This window comes from Chrysemys picta, chromosome 2 (assembly GCF_011386835.1).
Source record: "Chrysemys picta bellii isolate R12L10 chromosome 2, ASM1138683v2, whole genome shotgun sequence".
Classification (NCBI taxonomy): domain Eukaryota; kingdom Metazoa; phylum Chordata; order Testudines; family Emydidae; genus Chrysemys; species Chrysemys picta.
In genome coordinates, this window is record NC_088792.1 from 145465303 (window position 1) to 145487695 (window position 22393).

Sequence of the window (22393 nt, forward strand, 5' to 3'; positions counted from 1 at the left end):
ATATCTTTACCACAGGGATCCTTACAGAATCAATATTGCCAAATAAGCCATCTTCTGCTGTTAGGTTTGTTCTAGGATTGGTTTGTCTCCTATCTTGGATCCTTCTATTGTTGGATTATTCCTAGTTGAGAATCCTTCATAATAGCTATGGTTATTTTTAGTGGGGCATTTGTAGTCTTAAATTGTTTACCAATTGAAATCGTAGCAGTTTCTGGTTCTTTACACTTAATAGAAATAGCCAATAGCTGAATAGTTACCAACTGTCATCATTCCAACTCCTTGTCCTTTTAAACGGAAGAATTTCCCAATGGTAATTATTACAACCTGGGAATTTTCTAAGAAGGAGTACAAGAAACATTCATATCTTGGAAATTACCTAAGACTCAATGAAATTCAATGGAGATGATCATCCATGTCAAAATTACCTAAATTATGAAATGTGGTAGGACTCATGATGGTTGGCAACACTCTTGTCCTTGAGCATAAAAGGCTTGGGGCTCATGTTTATTGTTTGTGCTACAGTGCAGTAGGAGGGGAGAGCAGAAGTAGTGAGGAATATAATCTTTTCAGTAAGTTGTAATGCTGTGTCCATCTTGAATAGCTAACTTTCTAGGTGAAAGTTAAGGATCTCATGGTACTTTGAACAAGTCCCATAGGTGATAAACTCATATGGCCAATATGACCCATCTCAGTAAAAATAAATCTCATGCATAACCTGTTACTAAGCTCTTAAAGGCTAATGTGATTATCTGCATAACAGTGGGGCTAGAGTTTATTTATTTATTATGGGTAACTCTGCACTGGGAGTTAAGCAGATTTTTACTGCCGAGGGTAGCATTAGAGTTATTCTAAATGCATGCCAAAACAGCTGCATACATTCTCTTTTGAGCATTCCTGTGCAAGCGAGAGATATTAACACCCACATGGGAGATTTTAGAAGTTGTGCATATCCATTTGTCCAAATGTGTTTTGTGCCTGTAAATTCAGAACCTGTGCTCGTATGTGTTACTGCTTGAAAAAAGTGCACAACGGTTCATGCACACAAAGTGAGTTAATAGTTTGGAAATTTGCCCACAAATTAATTTTACCTATTTGTTCTTTTGCTTTTTGAGCAATCCTCCCAGTGAATGTGTTTGCTAGAATATGCACAAAAAGCAAATGCAAAAGTAGAAAGAACACAGATGGAACAATTCAACTTCATTTTGAGCTAGTGTGTCCATGGGGAGTTGTTTGAGGTATTTGCCCTGCCTGATTATAAATATGTAACAACTTTGAGGTAGCATCATATTTTAATTCAGCTGCTAGATACTTTAGACTGTATGTGGATTCAAAAAGAAGTTTCTTTGGAGAAATTTTAACATATTGGGCCCCTGACATGGTTCTTTGACTAGGCAGCTGAAGGATTCACCTACTCTGAGGGAAACCCCAGGTGGTATAGAGCTGGCATAGGTATAGTGGGAACGGGCTTGGCCAGACGGCTTTCTATGCTCTGGTGATCCACAGCAGGTGTGATGGCCTCCCGGGGAGACATTACAAGCTGATACTAGCCCTAAGTGTGCATTAACTAGCCTTGTGGACTAAACTAGCCTTAGGGTTTGGGAAAAGGAGGTGTGAAGACTGCTTAAAACCTCCTTCCAATACCCCCCAAGTCCCAGAGCCCTAAACACAGCCCAGCCAGAAAATGTATTGGGGCCCATTTAAATACAAATAATTCTCTTCTAAAAACAGTTTTCACTCATTCACTCACCCACACTGATTTTTTTTTGTATATAGATGCACAATTCTCCGGGTATTTCAGGGTATTGGTTTTCAGTCAAATGAGGGAACTGACAGCAGATCCCCTTCCAGAAACAGGACGATTTACAGAAGAGCTTTTGGACATGTCTTTTCTAGGAAGTTTATTATACCTGAACAAAAGTTTGTATATTCTGTGTTTAAATGATTTCAAATAGTTTCCTCTGGAAATTTAACTGAAACTGAATGCTCTTATTTTGAACTATTTAAAAAATTACCAGTATTCAAGTTTAAATAATCTCATTCCTTACAAGGACAAATCATTCTTAAATAATAGAGGATGTGTGTGTGCTTTATAAGGGTAAATCATATATTTAGTATGGAATAGTACTAAAGTCAGAAATTTAAGAATGTCAGCTGGGAAGTGCTCAATACACCTCTGTATACAGCATTAACCTAATATGAAACAGAAATAGGAACAGTCTGAAAACAAACATGTGCAAGGATCTTCTCATTACTGTTGCTGGGGCATTCAACAAATTGTGTTATAACAATTTGTCAAAAGAAATTTTTGTTTTCCTTGCATGAATGATTTGTTTCAGTTACTGCAGGTTTTACATTTCCCTGCTTTGTCAAAATCAAGCATTTAAATTCAACTTTATTGCTACAATGATCAACATTTTTCATGCACTATGTGAAAAATTAGAATACTACAAAGAATATGTGCAGTACTCTCTTCATGCAAAAAGAACAGGAGTACTTGTGGCACCTTAGAGACTAACAAATTTATTAGAGCATAAGCTTTCGTGGACTACAGCCCACTTCTTCGGATGCAAAGACACCTTGGAACAGTTTATGTGAAACCACAGTACTTCTAAGTAAACTTAAAGTTTTGATTTTTTGTTAAGTGCATGTAAATCAGCAGATTCATAGCTACATTGCAAATAAGTAGTAATTGTGACGAGTTGTCACCCCTGGGGTGCAGTCTGGGAGCAGTGGTGATTTCTGTGACCCCCTAGCCCCCCAGCTGGGCAGGCCTCTCTCACATTGCTTTGCTGGTGATTCACCCAACCTCTCCAGGCCCTGTTATCACCCAACATGACACCACACATCCAACTGAACTACCTGAAAGCTTTACTTAAACCAGTGCTTCTCAAAGCCGGTTCGTCGCTTGTTCAGGGAAGGGCGGCCAGCACATCCCTCGGCCCGCACCACTTCCCGCAGCCCCCATTGGCCTGGAGTGGTGAACTGCAGCCAGTGGGAGCCGTGATCGGCCGAACCTGTGGATGTGGCAGGTAAACAAACCAGCCTGGACCGCCAGGGGCTTTCCCTGAACAAGTGGCGGACCGGCTTTGAGAAGCACTGACTTAAGCCACTCAAAGATAGACAGGATACAACAGCCAATTCCCCAGCTCCCCAGCCTGCCACCTTGCAGGAGTATAAACTCAGAATTATACCGTCTCGCATTGCACAGGGATCTGTACAATGTAAGATCATTAATATATTCGCTTCCACCTTGATGTGGGAAAGATATCCAACAGCCTTTGTTCACAGAGCTGAGATTTTCCCCGACACTTTACTCAGAACACACTGGTTAAGATAAAGCATAAAACAAGTTTATTAACTGCAGGAAGATAAATTTAAGTGATTGTAAGTGAGAGCATACATATCAAAGCAGATTACCTAGTAAATAAACAAAACTGCAAACTAAACCTAAAATATCAGATAGGATTTCAATCAGTAATCTCTCACCCTGACTGATGATACAGGCAGGCTTGCAGATTCTTAAGACACAAACTGCATTTGCTTTGCAGTTTGGGTTCCCCTCCCCTGTTCCAAGTCCTTTGTCTTTCAGAGTTTCTTTCAGGTGTTGAGTTGTGGGGCAGTAAAGACAAATTATGATGTCACTCCCCACTTTATATAGTCCCTCCCTATATTTTAAAACCCTTTGTTTTAAGATAAGTTCCCCACCCAGATTGTGGGAAAATACAGGTACCAAAATGGAGTTCAGTGTCATGTGGTTTGGTCACATGCCCTTGCATGCCTTGCTAGGTCAGGGCAGCTATTACTCAGAAGTTGGGTGAAAGCTCTTCCATGGTCCATTGTCTTTGTTGATGAGCCATTAGCACTGTCTAGCTCAGTGTTTCTCAAACTGGGGCTGCCGCTTGTGTAGGGAAAGCCCCTGGTGGGTCAGGCCCATTTGTTTACCTGCCCCGTCTGCAGGTCCGGCCGATCGCGGTTTCCTCTGGCCGTGGTTTGCCACTCCAGACCAATGGGGGCATCTGGAAGTGATGCAGGCCGGCACCCCCATTGGTCTGGAGTGGTGAACCGCGGCCAGTGGGAGCCGTGATCGGCCGGACCTGTGGACGAGGCAGATAAACAAACCGCTCGGCCCGCCAGGGGCTTTCCCTACACAAGTGGTGGCCCCAGTTTGAGAAACACTGGTATAGCTTCTTCATTGTTGTATCTGAAAGGCTAGTTGTGGTTGTTACCCAGAGTAAGCACATTTGAAATACAGATACATAGTCAATATCCATAACTCCAGATTAAAAAATGATACATGAATACAAATAGGATAATCACATTCAGCAAGTCATAACTTTTTCATAGATACCTCACACGACATATCTTGTACAAGATACAGCATAATTATATCATAATCATATCATAATCATATCACTATGATGAATATGGGGGAGGGCAGTGTCAAAGTAATCTCTCTCAAACGTCCCTCATGGAGTAGGAATTCCCACATTTAGGCCATTTTTCTGGCCTCATCCTGCCCGACTATCTGATAGCATGATGGAAGTCCAAGCGGACTAGAGACAGCAGACCAAAATCAAATCTGGGCTTAAGAAGTGAGCTGAGTGAGATAAATGACCTCTTACATCAGGGCTGAACTTGACCCAGCACTTACAGCACTCTGAACCAGACATGCTTTATCTACACACTTCACATGTGCTGCTTCAATACATGAATAAAATGTATTTAGGGATCCACTTTTTGCAAAACGAACTAAGGGCCAGATTTTTAAAGTTATTTACACCTAGGCATTTTAAAAATCCCTGTAGGCACTTACTTACATCTTTGTGAAATGTTGAGTGCAGATGGAAAGAATGCTGCACAATGCTCTGCTAATCTACTAGGAATACAAGGTCTTTCAAAAGGGCAAGATAAAGGAGTATCTAAAGAGTAGTAAAAAGTCTTTTAGAAAACTTTTTCTTCCAAGAAGACTTTGAGGTGTCAACATTTCACCAGTTCCATCTTGAAAATCTAATCAGGTGTTAATATTTAACATATTTTTCCTTTGGCCAGTCAAATTAGTGAAATTTCAGAAAACATTGTGACAATTTCACTGTTCATATGGGATCAAGAAATGAAACAAAAATTGAGAGGAAGATCCTAAACTGGGTTTGAATTGTCATAGCTCCACAATGGAGCTGTGATAATTCAGAGACCATCTGAGGATTTGCCATTGAGAATTTCATACCTTGTTTTCCTCTATATTCCTCATGTTTCCTTTCCCTCTCTTTCTCTCTGCCCCTTCCCTTCCTCTGGAAGAGCTGAAAATCTGATGTCAGAGTTTTTTATATTTGTAGTTCCCTCTGTGGAGGAAAGACTACATTAGTGATATCCAGCTCTAACCAACTGAGCTACTCTATTTCAGAGAGCATTGAAGGAAGCAGTTTGAGTGCCACTGGGAAAGAAATTAAAGATTAGAGGAGAAAGAAAAATAGACTTACCACGTTCATGGGCTATTAGTTTTAGATTCAGATGATGATGTGTGGTCTGGTACAATTCTGTGACAAGCACGTTTCTTCACATGGAGCCAATTCTGCCCTGTATAACACTGGATTAAATCCATAATAATCATATTGAAGTCAGTAGCATTACTCCAAATTTACACAGGTAAGAAAGCATTGCTTTGTGAGTAAGAGACTGCACTGGAATCCAAGCTTTCTGGATTTTATCCCCAGCTCTGTCACAGGCTTCCTGTGTGTTCTTGGGAAAGTCACTACTGTTCAGATTTTTAAAGGTATTTCGGCACCTAAAGAGGCAGATAGGTGCCTAAGTCCACCACTGGTACTTTTAAAACTGCCGCCTGGCTGGTTCCTAAGTCCCCCTAGGCACCTACTTTGCTGCCCATTAATGCCAAATGTTAAACCTCAGCATCCCAAGCTCTGCTGCTGCCCCAGCCTTGAGAAATGGGGCCGATACCTAGGGACAGTCACAGACTTACCTAGCAGTACTTCTGCACAATTACATCTGCCACCTCCTGGTCCTCTTGTTGATATGGAGGTGCCTAAGCAACTAAGTAGCATTTTTAAATCAGGTGGGGGAATGCCCTAACATGCTGTCCGGGGCCATCGCATAGACCTGCTCACGTCACGCTGAACACATGGCATTTGGTAGAGCCCAGCAGCGGGACTGTGATCCTGTGGATCCCACGGGACCCGCTACCACAACAGTGGGAATGGGTAAAATGTACTTTGTTGTGGGTGAGATTGGGTGATCAAAAAAAACAGACTGCGGTAATTTGTGGGAAAACACTTTAAAAAAAATAATAAAGGTTTTAATACTTACTTTTAAGTGAGGGATAGAAAGAGATTTGATGTCTATGTTAACAGGAGTTAAAGTATTTTTTGCAAGGTTTAAGCGAGATTTGTTTTATTCTTTTAGTAGTAAAAATTATGTCCAAATTCTGTTTATATAATATATTAACCAACTTTTTTTTTTAAGTAGCATGAGGGAAATCTGTTTATCTTGCAGGATCTAAAGTTTTTATGGATGGGAGTGGAATAAAAATGCAAGAAACAATGTGGGAGTGGGTAGGAGTGGGTATTGTGGAGCAGGACGGAAGTGGGATTAAAAAAGTCCAGCACAGGACTCTAGCGTCTGGCATAGACCACACCTGATAAGTAACAGCAAAAAGCAGTGTTCAAAAGGTGGCAGTGGAAATAAATGTCAGGTGAGCATGACATAGTGATTGAGCATGAGCCAGCCAGACAGAAATGTGAGTTGGTAGAAAATTTTCAGTTAGACAGAGATAGGTTGTAGGATAGCTGAGCAGGGATGGGTATTGGGGAATAAAACCTTTTTCTCTCATCCAGCATTGCAGTAAGTAGTGGAAATGTCCTTGTAAAATGTAATGGCTACAAAAGTTAAAGCTGTTTATGGTTTGTGGAGCTGTTGTTTCAGAGACACAGCTGTTTGTAGGGGCTGGCCAAGTTGCTGTGTGCAGGTTGCTGTGCCTGGGTAAAATGTCCATTTAGGCACAGTGGCACTCATCCTGGCTTTTAAAAATCCCATATATAGGAACTTGCATGGTCCCCTGTGAGTGAATGGAGAAATTGGTATTTAACTGGCACTTGCCCCAGCTTCAAAGTTCTGCTAAGCAATGGGTCACTGAAGAAGTTCAGCCATGTGCGCTGACTGGGACAGCGCCTAAATACCTTTAAAAATCTAGGCCTTGATCTTTCTATACCTCCATTTTTCATTTGTTAAATAGGGATAATATAATATCCTACCCTTTTTTCTGCTTGTCTATTTAGATTGTAAGCCTTTGGGACACTGGCTATTTTAGAAAGACAAGTAGTTCTGAAATAAACAAGCAAAATTAAGAACAAGCATTTATAGAAACCATAATTTGTTTTAAGGTACGAATCTTACATAATTTCTGCATTATCTGTTTGTATTCATGTTTTGTGTCTCATCTTACATTATAAGCATTAGTGCAGGGACTGTGTGCCTGGAGTCTCTTAGCACTGCCTCAGTACAAGTAATACATAATAATAATAATAATAGCTTTCTCTGCAGTTTTGTTGTGTACTGCACTTAAAATCTTTGTCACACATTTCAGTTATGCAGGGCTGGGAGCTGAAAGTTCTGTCAAGTCATATTCAAGTCATACACTTTAGATAACTGAGAGCATGAATCTCAAAATAGATCCCTTTACTTCAGTACCTTGACTGTATACTAGTCTTCAGTTGGTTTTTATGTTGTTGATTTGTTTTCTATTATTTCCCCACTCATAATTTCCCAATGGTATCTTTCTGCGATTTTTGGTTGCTTTTTTGCTCAAGGCATATCGCACCCTAGCAGTGAGGCTTGATTTGAGGGAATTTTATTGCTTAGCTAAATTATACCTAAAAATAGTGGTTTCCTAAATGGAATATTTTAAAAATAGTACCCTATGGGAGTTGATAATACATATATAACTTCAGCATTTGTGAAATCACTATAGTACTCTGCTTTATAACTCTCACTATTGTGTCTTACAGTGTGCGTTGTAACAGCTTGTTCTGTGATCAAGTATTTAATACTCTTACATCTTATATAAGTATTCTATCCATCTTATTAAAATAGCAATAACCATTAAAAAGTGCTGTGTTTATCTTTTTAATATTGCAGTAACCATTAGAAAGATGATCTATATATCTTATTAATATAACTATAACCATTAAACTATTTTAATATTAATAAAAGTGTGTAAAATAAACGTCAGCCTTATATACAGCAGTAATGGCTTTTGTGTATACAGTACATCTACTTTAATGTTATCATAAAAAAGGAAATATTGTTCAATAAATATAGAAAAAAGGACATTTTTATACAGTGTGAAAGTAGTTAAAAAAGCCCACAAAAATCCAGCCAGAAAAAAACAAGTGTGTGTACAGAAGAATACTGTAGTTATTCTAAATATCTACATACCACAGTTATGCTAGTGACATCAGTGTGATAAATTGAAAACTCGTGTGTTGAATTGCATTTATCATGCAAAACTGACACTTTCACCTGCACTCTCTCCACTAATCCATCTCCACTGGAATTGATACTAACACTGAAAAATCTCTGATCAGCTTCAAATATGCACCATTTAAATATTGGGACTTGAAGGAGGAGGAGAACGGCCAGAAAAGTTTCCTTTTTTCACTCCCATGTATGGAACTTCACCCCCCACAATTATGATAGCCCATGGCCTTGGAGTTCCAATGTGCAGTTCTGCACCACTGAAGGGCTTAAATTCTGATGTCTCACAAGTCCCAGCTTTCCAGCAAGACAAGCACTTGGTTCTTCTAGCCTTGGAAAATTCAAAATATCAGACTCTGAAATGGTAGCATTGTTAGAGATGGAAAAGCTATTTAAAATGTGTTTAGAAGTTTATAAATTGTATTAGTTATGTTTCCCCCCTTGTTCACATAGATCTATACAGTTGGACTAGTGTTATGAAAGGAGCGTTATTATTTCAAGTGGATAGATACAGAAAATAAAGTACCTATTAAAAAATATCTAAAGTTAATCTTGAAATATTTTTGTTAGTTAATGCACAACCTATGATTATGTAGGCCCTTATACAAACTCTTATATGCATGCTTAATTTTACTTCTGTAAACTTCTCATTGTAGTAAACTTCAGCACATGTGCACATATCAGTATGGTCAGAGATGATTGTCTGCCCAGAAATTGTATAGCCTTTTTTTGCTGGATGATTTGCAGCACTCACTCATAGCTTTACTGATTAATAGACATATGTGTTATATATATGTCTATTAATATATATATATATATATATATATATATATATATATCTCCACAAAAATAGTATTGTTGAAGAAAATTAAGAATTTGAACATAAAATTTTATAGGGAAATGAATATTAAAATATCTTCAGAGTTCATAAGATGTCTTAAATATAGGTACATGTGTAAAATATTACATTGCCTTTTCCAAAAAGGATCTTACTTTTCAGCATGATTATCTGTACCTGTAGAGAATCTCCCACAAAGTAACAGAGAGTTCTGTGGCACCTTTAAGACTAACAGATGTACTGGAGCATAAGCTTTCGTGGGTGAATGCCCACTTCGTCGGATGCAAGTGTGACCTTGGGGAAAAGTGCAGTAAGGAACCAGTCAGAGAATGCAGCCTGTAGGAGCAGCTGCAGAAGCTGCTTTGGACATTTAGAGAACTTTCTACAGTTTTGACTGGACTTATCTTTGCTTTGTGCTCATTGGCTGTTTACTCCAACCCTCTCCATCCCGTACAGCCTCTTACTTGGAGCTTGTGTATGCGAAGAGTTAGTGCATGGTAAGTTGGGATGTCAATCTACACTGCTCTAGCCTGCCGCACACTAGGTCGCCGTGTGGATCCTGCTACCATGCACTAAAAGTTCCTTAATGCTCTTTGAAATAGTGCTCTTTGGAATAGGGGCTGTCAGCTACTCTGGGTTTGTGCAGTGCCAAGTGCAATGGGGCCCCGTTCTTGGTTGGTCCTTAGGTACTACCATAACAAACATAATTGTAATAATAATAATATTTGCACATTTCCAGTCTCTAATTGATTACAATAGAGTTCTGGGTGCACTAGAAATGCAGATTTGAGCCCGAAGGGAGTGTATGTGTTTGAATGTTGATATGATTTGCTAATTGACCTTTTCTTTTCCTTTTCCTCTTTATTTTGCTATTAATGTTAACAGTATTTTCCCATATATTATTTAGTTTTTGTCTCTAAGAAGTTATCTATTAAATCATTTGGCAGCATCTGACCCTTTGACCCTTGTCTGTTTAATTGATTAATATTTATTATTTTTGGTGTGTTACTTGCAGTATCAGGTTAATGAAATCATTTTGAATCATGGACAGACAATTTACTTTAAATCAGAGGGGTAGCCATGTTAGTCTGTATCCACAAAAACAACGAGGCGTCCGGTGGCATCTTAAAGACTAACAGATTTATTTGGGCATAAGCTTTTATGGGTAAAAAATCCCACTTCTTCAGATGCATGGGGTGACTTCAATTTACTTTACGTGCGCTGTAACTGAGTTTAGTTTTGAATAGAAATTATTTTTTCTCAAGGAAATATATACAGTATAAAACTGTGTCTTTACCACATTCCTCAGACTAAGTTTAAATGGGGTGGGGGACAGAGGTCCAGACTTCCACAGTGTTCATGCCTGACTTCAGAAAAAAACCAGGAGAGGATCACATTTTAATTTAAAATTAATCACTGCCTCTAGAGCTGAAAATGTTTACAGTTAATGAAGGGAAAGAATGGCCATAGGAATTGTGTGTAACTTTCTGTGCAATACAATGAATAAACAAGTACATATATGCTATTGAATGGGATAAATATTTCAATGAATTAATACGTTTTTGATAAATGAAATAGTTTCAGCGGAAAGAGAGAAACTGATGCTGAGCATTTTCTACTGCAATCTGAAAAAGCAGCTGTGATTCTCTGTGTCGTGGAATTTTGGAATCCAATTCACAGTAACAAAAAGGTTAAAAATGGTGTGATGATATGTGCTGGTTCAGTTTCACTATGGTATATGGAAAGAAGAAAAGTGGACTTATGCAGATACATATTTATTTATAGTAGAATAATGTATGTTAATGTGAACTGCTCTAATATGGAATCAGAAGTATACTTGTCAGTGTTTAAGAAGAAAAGCACATGATACTTTAATAATATGCCAAACAACAGATAACTGCCCTAACATTAAGTTGAACGAGACCTCAATTAATATTTTGGCAAAGCCTAGCAACATATCACTCAGTTGTACTTGTCACAGGTGTGACTGATGTTTAATTAAACCAGCTTGACGAAGATGAAACTGCCAAAATCCCATCAGAATAATGATTTATGCACTCTACATATAACAGTTTCGTCTGTTTTGACAAGGTTTCAGTCCACACTGGTACCTTCACTATAAGGAGGAAAAAGGAGTTTGAGAGATGAAAGAAACTTTAAATGTGCAAAGTGCCAAATGGAGTATCATACTAGTGAAGGGGTATTGCTGTATATTACTTAAGAACACCAGTTTGTCACATAGCAATTACGGCCTCTTTCAAGAGCATGTTCACAATGGAAATACATCAATTGAGAAAATGGGGAAACAGCAACTGTAGCTGTGGCCAGACCATTGATCTTGAGTTTATGGATTTAAAAAGAAATGTAACCCATTAGCTTCTCACTCAAGAGCTAGGGCCGGATTGTGATGGCTCTTGTGGGGGCGCAGGTGAGAAGCATCTCGTCCCCGCCCACCTTGTGTGGCTGCACAAGAGCCACTCACGGTAGCAGTCCCTGTGTGTTCAGGACTGCTTACTGCTGCCCTTCCTTGAGTGGGAGCAGAATGCCAAACAGCAGAGGGAGAAGGAGGAGGTAGGGCCATGACTCTCACCTAACTCCTGCACTGGCTAGGGGAGCAGGGCCAACTTGTTGGGGGACCAATCTGCAACACGTGCATGGAGTGGATCTAGGAGATGTCATGCTGCCCAAGGCACTATCTTTCTATTGCTTATACTGTGTTGGAGCAGTTCTGCATCACCCCATAGTCAGGATTGTGGCATAAATGCTATATTCTAGCATCTAATATTTACCTGTATTTCATGGCAGCTGAATGATTACCATCACTTAGTTGTTTAGATAGCACGTTGCACTGTTTAAGTGAAATAAAGTATGGATAAATGGATAAAGTGAGTTAACATCATATCTCAGGATCAGGATCATTTCAACACCTTTTTTTCAAGATAGGTTCCAGGTTTGCTGCCCTCCTGTATAGTCCTTATGACAATCGATTCTCAGGATTCACTCTAGTGGCCAGCCCTCTCTGCTGTAAATAGAATGCATGTGGTTCACAACCGTTATGCTTTTAGTACTTTACTGTTGGCACTTTGCACAGTAAATTGAATAGTAATCCGCTATAGTCTAACCTTAAAGTGAAACAACTCCATTGTTGCAGTCCTCCAAGTGCTGTCAGTTGGCTTATGACTAATTGAAAGTTCCTTGTGGTAGCTGTTTCTGTTTCAGTGAACCTATAGATACTTTGAAACACCATTTGAACGCGCATTTTTGATCAAATACTAATGTCTCTTTCTTTCTCACTGTGTTAGTGTTTTGGGGGTTTCTCCCTCTATTCTCCACTGGGCACTTTTTAATAGAATTTGCAGCATTTCTTTTCTTATACACCTCTACCCTGATATAACGTCCTTGGGAGTCAAAAAATCTTACCACGTTATAAGTGAAACTGCGTTATATCAAACTTGCTTTGATCCACCAGAGTACACAGCTCCGCCCCCCCCCCCCCCCCCCGGAGCACTGCTTTACCGCGTTATATCTGAATTTGTGTTATATTGGGGTAGAGGTGTAGTAGATGACACTGCATTCTTTCTCTTAAATGATAATCCATCACATTCAGTACACTCCTCTCTGAAAACATTGTACTCTAATCATGTGTGCTGCTTTCTTTTTAGCTATCCCTAATTCACGTTGTTACGTTTACAAAGTAAGGTCTTTTGTCAACCGCATCTTACATGTATACAGCATTTTTGGGTACTGCATTTTCAGGCCACTGAAAATATTTTCTCAGAAAATACATCCACTATATCAATGTTCTTTTGTTTACCAATTTTCATTTGATATTTTTAAGCAACGAGCCAGAATTGATTCACTAGTCCTAGGTTTAACTTTATCTACAGTAAAGCTTCCAATAAATACCAATATATTGTTACTTGTTTGTAACAATGCTGCATCAAACACCTGTTTAAATTTGTATGTGGAAAAATCCTGTATCATGTAGGTTTTTTTTGATTCGTGCCTGTACTGTGTGCATGTTGTTTATAATAATCTCAAACCAAAAATCTGATGGCCAAAATTTCCAAAGCAGCCTACAGCTGAGTAAATATGATCTTAGGTTTCTAGATATATGCATGCTGCAGTCACACTTTATATTAAGTTTATATTTAAAAATACCTCATAAAAGGGTTAATAAATTATTAATATATGGTTTAATGAATGGGTAATTAATTGTTATAGAGTCTAACAGATCATTATGTTGCTTTTAACCATGGCCTAAAACCATCTGTAACACCTTCTATTGCTTATAAATATATGTAACATATATATACTACTCATGTCTTAAAGATCCTTAAGGCAGTTATTAATCATGTATTAATGCTTTGAAAACATAACCTTTATATAATATGTGATCCATGCTACTGTAAGTAGATATCTGCCCAAGTTACATGTGTATTTTCCTGCGTAGCATACCTGCAAATAAGTGTAAAAAAGCAAAACACTTTTTGCTGAGTATCTACTATTTTCATTGTTTAGATGTGATATTTTATGGCCAAGAAGCATTGAGCTATTCAAGATCATTTTAAATAACTGTGAATAGAAAGTTCTAGAAAGAAAAAAAATCAGGGGAACAGTACATGTGATAAATAGTCTATTAACGAAAAACTCAGTGTGTGACTTTTCTGTCACACCAGTTTTACACTAGCATTTCTTAATCTCAGTAGAGTTAATCCTATTTTACACTAGTGTATGAAGGAGCAGAATCATACCCTGTGTCTTTAGATATGGTTTCAGAGAATAGCTTGATGTAGTTACACTCCAGCACACTTAGCTTCAAGCAGTTAAGGATTTGCAAAATAAACTAGAATCTCAAATGGCAAAAAAAGCTTGGATGCATTTAAAAGGGAAATTAAAATGAATGCTCACTAATCTAATGTGTATCAGTCAGAAGCAAGAAATCCTTTTTCATAGTGAGGTGAACATTTTAGAAAATCCTCAGAAGATGCTAATCTTCAGGGTTTGGGTTCTAACTGAGGAACTGAAGGTCCTTATCCATAAAATAATCTTTTGGCTATTCTTAAATCTTCATTGGTTATAAAGGGCCAGATTGTCGCTTTGAGGCAGGGCCTGCACCTGAGAGATGGGTGGTGGTACTGTGTTGGAATTGGAGCCTCAGAAGGAATTGCGTTATTCACACAGACGGCATGACTCTATTCACTGAAATTGCCTTTAAAAATTGTTTTTAAAAGCATGGTAAATTATGTGTAGACAGGGTTTAAAGGATATCTTAAAGATCTGTGACTAGATTTAACTTCTACTACTTTTTCTTGTATGTGGAAATGACATTTTTCACTGCCAAACTAGAGGGGACTGTCTTTTGGGGCTTATTTCTTCCATGTACAGATTAATCATCCAAAACATGAAAAAATGTGTCCTGTTTCACATGGTTGAGGCTATAATTTTGGCATAGAAATTGTTAGTAAATTTCAAGGCAGAGGTTCAGGAAAAAATGACGAGTCACGGCGATGCCACTCAGGTTTGGCCAGTCCACCCCTCCATAGATGAAGTTAGAGGGGTGGACAAGCCAAACTTGAATGGCACTGTAACCCCCTACTCCAGATCACAGCACCACTTGGTTTCATAGACCGCATTCAAATTCACAATTTCCATGACAAAATGTAGCTGTGGTGATGGTTGACCTAGTAGTTAAGTGAAGACATGCCACTCAGAATGGTCTTCCTCTGTTTCACAATCACATTTCATCCAGTCTAGTTCATACACTTTTTTAGTCTTATATATTTCTTACTGAAAGTTTGCGTCCTGTCAGTAGTCTGGGATTCACTGTTTTTATATTTCATTATATGCTGGATTGGCATAAGGATTAAATACAAACTCCTGGCCAGATTTTCAAAGGTATTTAGTTGCCTAAAGATGCAGTTGGATGCCAAGTGGGATTTACAAATGCACCCAAGCAGGTTAGGTGCCTATCTCCTATTGATTTAAATGAGAATGAAGTGCCTGATTAGGAACTTATGAAAATCCTGCTAGGTACCTATCTGCATTTTAAGGCACCTAAATTCCTTTGAACATCTGGCCCTCATTTAAGTGTGTATGCAAACTACACTATACTTCCAAACTTTGTTGTGAAAGAACTGTGAAAATTCTGTGCTGGTTTACACTCTCTAAGTTTGAGCGTATGTAGTCAGTCCATCTTCAGATTTGTAGCTACTAGAAGCCATTGTAAGGCTATTAGGTTATAAATATTCTTTGACTCCACTGGAAAACCCAGTTGAAAATTATTGTGCTGCTGATCTTTGATACAGCAAGTCCAGTTTTTATGACTGAGGAGCTCCTCTGTTGGAGAGCAGCTACCTTGTCTCACTTCCAGAATGTTAAATTTTCTCTGGATGCAGGAGGGTTAATCACTTAAGGAAAGCTACTGCCATATTTGTTTAGATGGGCTATATGCTGTGTCTGTTTCCTCCACAAATATTGTACCCACCATCAACAGGGCAACTGTTTGCTGTGCAAATAATGGATGAAGCTTTGGAAGGGGGAGGAAAGAGAGACAGTGTCCTGGCTGATTTTCATGCTTTCCTACTGCCTCACAGCTTCTAATTGTCAGTAGTTATCGTAGCTGGTTCTCAGATTCTGTCTATGTATATCTCTCTTGCTTATAATTAGAGAGGAGTTAGGAGGGCAGGTAACAGGCTGTAGATATAAAACATATCAGCATTTCCATCCACTGGGCTGCTATTCAAGACAGTTTTGTCACAGGCACCAAAAATGCTATCTCCTGAAGTTAGTTTCTTTTGTTTCTCAGGGCTTGTCTACACTTACCAGGGGATAGACAAGTGCGATCGATGCATCGGCAGTTGATTTAGCGGATCTAGCGAAGACCTGCTAAATTGACCACAGATCGCTCTCCTGGCGACTCCTGTACTCCACTGGATCGAGAAGAGTAGGGAGAGTTGATGGGAGAGCATCTCCCGTTGACATTGCATAGTGCAGACCCCGCGGTAAGTAGATCTAAGTTATGTTGATTTAAGTTACGCTATTCACATAACTCAAATTGCATAGCTTAGATTGAATTTCCCCTGTAGTGTAGACAAAATGTCAGAAGCAGGCTCTGCTAATAACCAACTGAGGTTATTACTAAATAAACTGTGTATCATATGTCCCTCTGTTCTGGTGTCTAACCACACTATTACTAGAGGTTTCTTGTTACTGGTAACCATCTTGCTCTCTCTTTTGTTCGTTCCATTTATTCAATTATGTCACCATAAGGTTTTCTTTCTTACCACATTTGACTGTGTCCAATCCTTGCTTAGATGGGAAACATTAATTAAATGTAGTGTCCCATTGTCATCCCTGTCATTTTTTTTTATGGGAGACACTAGTATTATGGGTGGCCAGGGCCAGGTACAACTAAGGTAGGAGGCTTAGGTTGTATTTCTGACCTTGCAGTTAACCTGATTCTGATGTTAGATATTTTTCATATGTGCACATGAAAGGTGACTGATACTGTACTACCCCTTCTTATTCAACTAAAAAAAAAATGGCAAGAAAGGTATATTTTTTTCAGGGAACTCAGACTACTATACAAAAGTGGGGGTGGAGTATAGAGACTCCCACTGGTCTATCACCAACACATCACTCACTTTCAGTACTTGGCTACAGTATTTGTTGTTTTTGTATGTTAGAATTTGAATCCAGTCTGGAATTGGATTACCAGTGCCACATGCATTATCAATGATGATTGAAATAGTAGACAGCTAGACACTTCTGACTGGGAATCTGGCTCTGAAGCAAACCATAACAAAGGTGCACATGTGGCCTCTTAGTCACTTCAATTCTTGCCCATCTGTGTGGATGTCCTTTTGCTCACTCACAAGTTAGTCAGGCTTGCACTAGGGTCCTGCAAATTATTTTTGAAACTGGCAGTTTGCATTATACAAGTGCCAGTTCTGCAGGTAATCCTCCTTACATTTGATCACATCTGTTCAGTTATGAGCCAAAACATAATAAATGAACAGTAGAACAAAGCAATAGTTTACAGGCACTCAACCCTTGCTCAAGACAGTTTGCATAGCAGGTGGTATTTGAGAGTGCTATGCAACAGACTTGCGGTGTCAACTTGAATGCAATAGAAAAGAGCTGACTACATCCACTCTGTAAGAGGGAGCAACACCATGCTGTATAACCATAGATAAACAGGAGGCAAAGTAAACCACAAAAAAGTCAGCGCCCACAAGCTTTCTTGTTTTTCATGAAAATTGAGGAAGCAATTAAAGGGACATTACATCTGCTGATCAACAACTTGGTGTTAAATGACCTCTCATGTGAGATTGTATTTAGAGAGAACTCTTATTATATGTGTTGTGCATTGAAAACTGTATTAACATTGTAAGCTATCACTTTAGATGCTCAGGGTTTTTCCTGGTGCTGCTTGCTCTGTAAGGAAACCTGCCATCTGGCTCTAACTGGCAGCACTCACTCTGCAAAGATCCAGCCTAGGTCAAGTTGTAGTGAGTTGTATCTGTTCTGCATTAGGGAGCAGCCTGCTTTTTCTTTCTGTTTTTGATAACTGTATGTTAGAGTTCTGGATTTTAAGAAATACAATAGTGTTATGTTGCAATCTTCCCGAACAAGCATTTTATGTTTTTAATCTAATGTCTCCGTTTGTATGCCATGAACATAACAATATGTAGATCATTTTAATCTCTCTCTCACCCAGTTTCAGTGTAAAAGTATATCACCAAGGGCAAGTTCTACTCTCTTCTAGTTACCTGCCAGACCCACTGAAATCAGAGGACCACATCTAGATTTCTGTTACACCTGTGCAAATCTAGAGCAATTGCACAGAAACCAATGAAGTTACTTTCAATTTACCCAGGTGAAAATGAGATCAGATTCTGGCCCAATGGGAGTTACATGCATATAACTGAAGATAAAGCTGATCTTGAAATATTTAGCAAATAATGTAATTTTCCCCTAAAACTTCCTCTTCCCCCAATAATCCGACCATAGTGCATAAGTGTGTCCAAGGGCTTTGCATAAGCCCTGCACAATTGGATGAATTTATTGACCTTCTGTCATGACATATATATTCTTCTTTCTTTCCATAGATGCAACTCCCTTTAATGTCAGTGGAAGCTCCTCGATGCTTGCCCAACAAGTATATGGCATATATTTTCACCGGTGAGGTTGCCTTGTCCCCTGGTTGTTATACTAACACCTCAAATCTCCAATGATTAGCATTCCTTATTTGTATGTTTTTGATTTAATATAAATATATTGAGATTTAAAAAAACAAAAACTGGTCATCACCCCACTTACAATTATAATTTTACCTATTTGGATGGTGTACAATGACATTGAATGTGACACATTGCCCTCGGAAGCTCATAATTACAGTAATAATCTTCAACTCCTTCATCCTACTTTGGGAAAAATACCTAATAATCTTTTAACTACCTTAAGGAGCTTTAAGAACTTTTTCCAACTAGAAGCTTCTTAATCTGAGTTTTATATAACAAATCATCCTTTTTTTAATTGTCTTAATCTTTATTCTGCCCAGTGAGAGCAGACATGTCAATCAGTCATTATATCCATTTATAAAATAGACATTATGAAAGGAGAAACTTAATTGACTTTATCAGGTTTTCATCCCCATATTTTTCAAAGGCACTTTATAAAGGTTAGAATGATACCAGACAGCAAGTTTCTCTCATAGGAAACCTATACTTCACAGCCTTCTGCAGCAGTTGATCTAGTTTCCCTGAACAGCAACCATGAGGTCTGAGAGCATCCAGTAGACTCTTGGGACATTCCAAAACCTGCAGTCAATGGAAAGCCGGAACAAAAAGTTTCTTTTGTGCGGCTATAAAAGTGACCAGGTTTCAGCAGGGTCAAACATCCTTACCTTAGTTTTTCTTAGTGCAAAATGTGGCTGACCATATTTTAGCTAACTGATTCTTCTGAGTGGTTTTCTATGTAGCCATGGTACAGTATTCGTAGTCTCAAGGTAACAAAGGTGGAGAACAGCAGTGATAAGATTTGCCTGTAAAAGGAACAGGCAGGGTTTCACAGTCATCTGAAAATGAATGAAGGCAGTTCTGGGACACTTGTAATTGAAGCATGTCTCAATCTTTTAAACCTAGCAGAGTTATTAGAGAGGGCTGCATACAGTGTGATCTGGAGGTGGAAGGGGAAAGGGGCAGTTTGCCCTGATCCCCCCCCATTTGAGAGCCCCCCTGCCCCCGAAACTGAGTGGACTTGTGACCTAGTGCCTGGGATCGCAGTACCACTGAGGTTTGGCCCAGCTGATGGATGGAGGGGTGATCAGACCAAATTTGAGTGAGTGGTGTTGCAACTTGATGCAAACTTGAGTGGCATTGCAACCCTGTGCGCCAGGTCTCAATGCCACTCACTCAGATTTGGCCCGTCTGTCCCTCCATTGTGATGGAGAGGCAATCAGGACAAACCTAAGTGGAGCTATGACCCCATGCGCCAAGTTTCAATGTCCAGAGCAAGGACCATTCCTGAAGGACAAAACCCACGACTGCAGGGTTAGTGCATGACAGGCCCACTCTCCAACTTCACCCCTTCCAAGACTTCCCCTCAGCGGGAATTTTTTTGGAAGAATGGCAGGGTCTCAGTTTCAGATCTTTCCCAGGGCCAAGTGTGGACCTTGCTGAATATTGTCACCATTATTATATCTAATAGTCTTGGAGCCTCTTGTAGAATTGCGGGAGTTGCAATGTAGGGAGTCAAACATAAGGCATTTTAGATTATATCATTTTAGTGCTAACTAGCTCAGTAAAATCAACAGATTATTTTATGTAACCTTTTAATGAACTTTTATTGAAACATAAATTTACAAAAAAAAATGAAGCACTCCCCTTTTCTCAATTCTTCCCTAATACCTTACTACATAAATAAAATTTCTTATATCTACTATAGGGCATGGAGTGCTTGGGTATATTGTTAAACAAAGGACTAAAAATATAGTTAAAGACAATATCATTCCAGTAGTCCAACCACACATATGGAGTAAATTAATGCTCAATTGTGGGGTTGAACCCAAACTGTCAAAGTGATAGCAGTTCTGCAGCTGAATTACTTACTTAGTATGCTTCACTTAAAATTTCACTGACTGACTTGAAAATAATTCAGCACATGATCAAACCTTTTTATGGGAAAGGAAAAGTTAAAATAGAAAGATCAGAAGCTCATAAAACAAAAGGTGGCTCTAGGCTTCTAAATATAGCAGTGTATTGTATTGCAAATTGCCTCCCTGTCTTGTATCTACTGAGTCACTTCTTACCTAGATACATTTAAAAGGTCTAGACATTTTACATTTTAATCAAGTCCTGGTTAGTTGCCCCAAAGAAGAAAATATTAAGCTTAATGTTAAAGTACAGATAAGATGCTTGGGTGAGTGCATATATGTTGATTTACATTTTGCCCAGAACTAACCTATTGTTCCACCTAAAACAATGCTAAAATAAAATTGCAGGATAAGTTATTTAATTGGGAATTGGTTGGGATTACTCACGCATTTATATCTGGAGGATTTATCAGCTTTCATTTTAGAATGAGTTCAAGTTGTCTTGCTTGTCAAAAGCACAGGAGCCATCTTCTAGGGCTCTTTCAATACCAATTTTTATCTTTCTCTCAGGTAGCCACAAAATTGTATGCAATGTTTCTTGGGCTACTTCTGCTTGTGAATCTCATTCTCTTAAAACAGAGGTGGGAGTGTGAATTTACTGTGTTTTAATGAGAGATCATGGCTATTCCAAAATATTGGAAAATGTTACAAGATCTGCTTGAGAATCTAAAATCAATCTATTATACTCTGTCCCCATTTTACAAATGTGGTGTATTGAAATATGATGTTACTAGAAGTGTGGGAATCAAAGTGGTAAATTTATCACAGATTATTGGCAAAAATAAAAAATTGGTCACATATTATAGAAATGGCATGGCATTATCATTTGCCAGTAGCCAGCACATTTTTTCTTCAGTGAACTGGACTACCAAGAATTAAAAAAAAAAAAAAAAACCACCAAAAACGCAAAAGCCAACCAAAAAACAAAAACAAAAAAACAAAAAACCTGCAGTTGCCCTGGACTATGTAAGGAGATTGATCCTTAGGGGATCAAAAAGGAAAAGCACTTTTTGTCCACTGTTTAAAAAGTGGCATATTGAATGGTGGAGATAAATATAGCTGAACTGCTTGGTAATAACAACCAGAATGTAATTAAATTTAACATCCTTGTAGGGATGGGGGAAATATCAAAGAAGCCTGCCACAGTAGCATTTAAGTTCAAAAGGGGGAACTGTGCAAAGATGAGGAGGCTAGCTAAATGGAAATTAAAACGAACAGTCACAAGAAAGAAATGCCTGCAAGCTCATTGGAAATTATTTAAGAAAACCATAACAGAGGCTTAAATTATATGTATATCCCAAATACAAAACAAACTAAAACAATTAAGAGGACCAAAATCCATTTCCCAATAGCTAAACAACAAAGTAAAAGAGGCAGATAGAGACAAAAAAGACATCCTTTAAAAACTGGAAGTCAAATCCTACTGAGGAAAATAGAACGGATCATAAACTCTGGTAAGTCAAGTGTAAAAGTATAATTAGGAAGGCTAAAACAGTTTTTTGTGTATTTTGCTAGTTGCTCTTGACATTCTAACAGCATCTTTTAAGTATATCAGAAGCAGGAAGCCTACCCAAACAATCAGCGGGGACACTGGACGATCGAGGTGCTAAAGGAGGACCCAAGTAAGACAAGGCTGTTGCAGAGAAGCCAGATCAATTCTTTTCATTGCTCTTCAATGCAAGGGATGAGAGACAGAGTCCCACACCTGGGTCAATCTTTTTAGGTAAGAAATCTGAGGAACTGTCCCAGATTGAGGTGTTAATAGAGGAGGTTTTTGAACTACTCAATAAATTAAATAGTAATAAGTCACCAGGACCATGTGGTATTCACCCAAGAGTTCTGAAGGAACTTAAATATGAAACCGCAGAACTACTAACTACGGTATGTAACCTACTGCTGAAATTAGCCTCTAC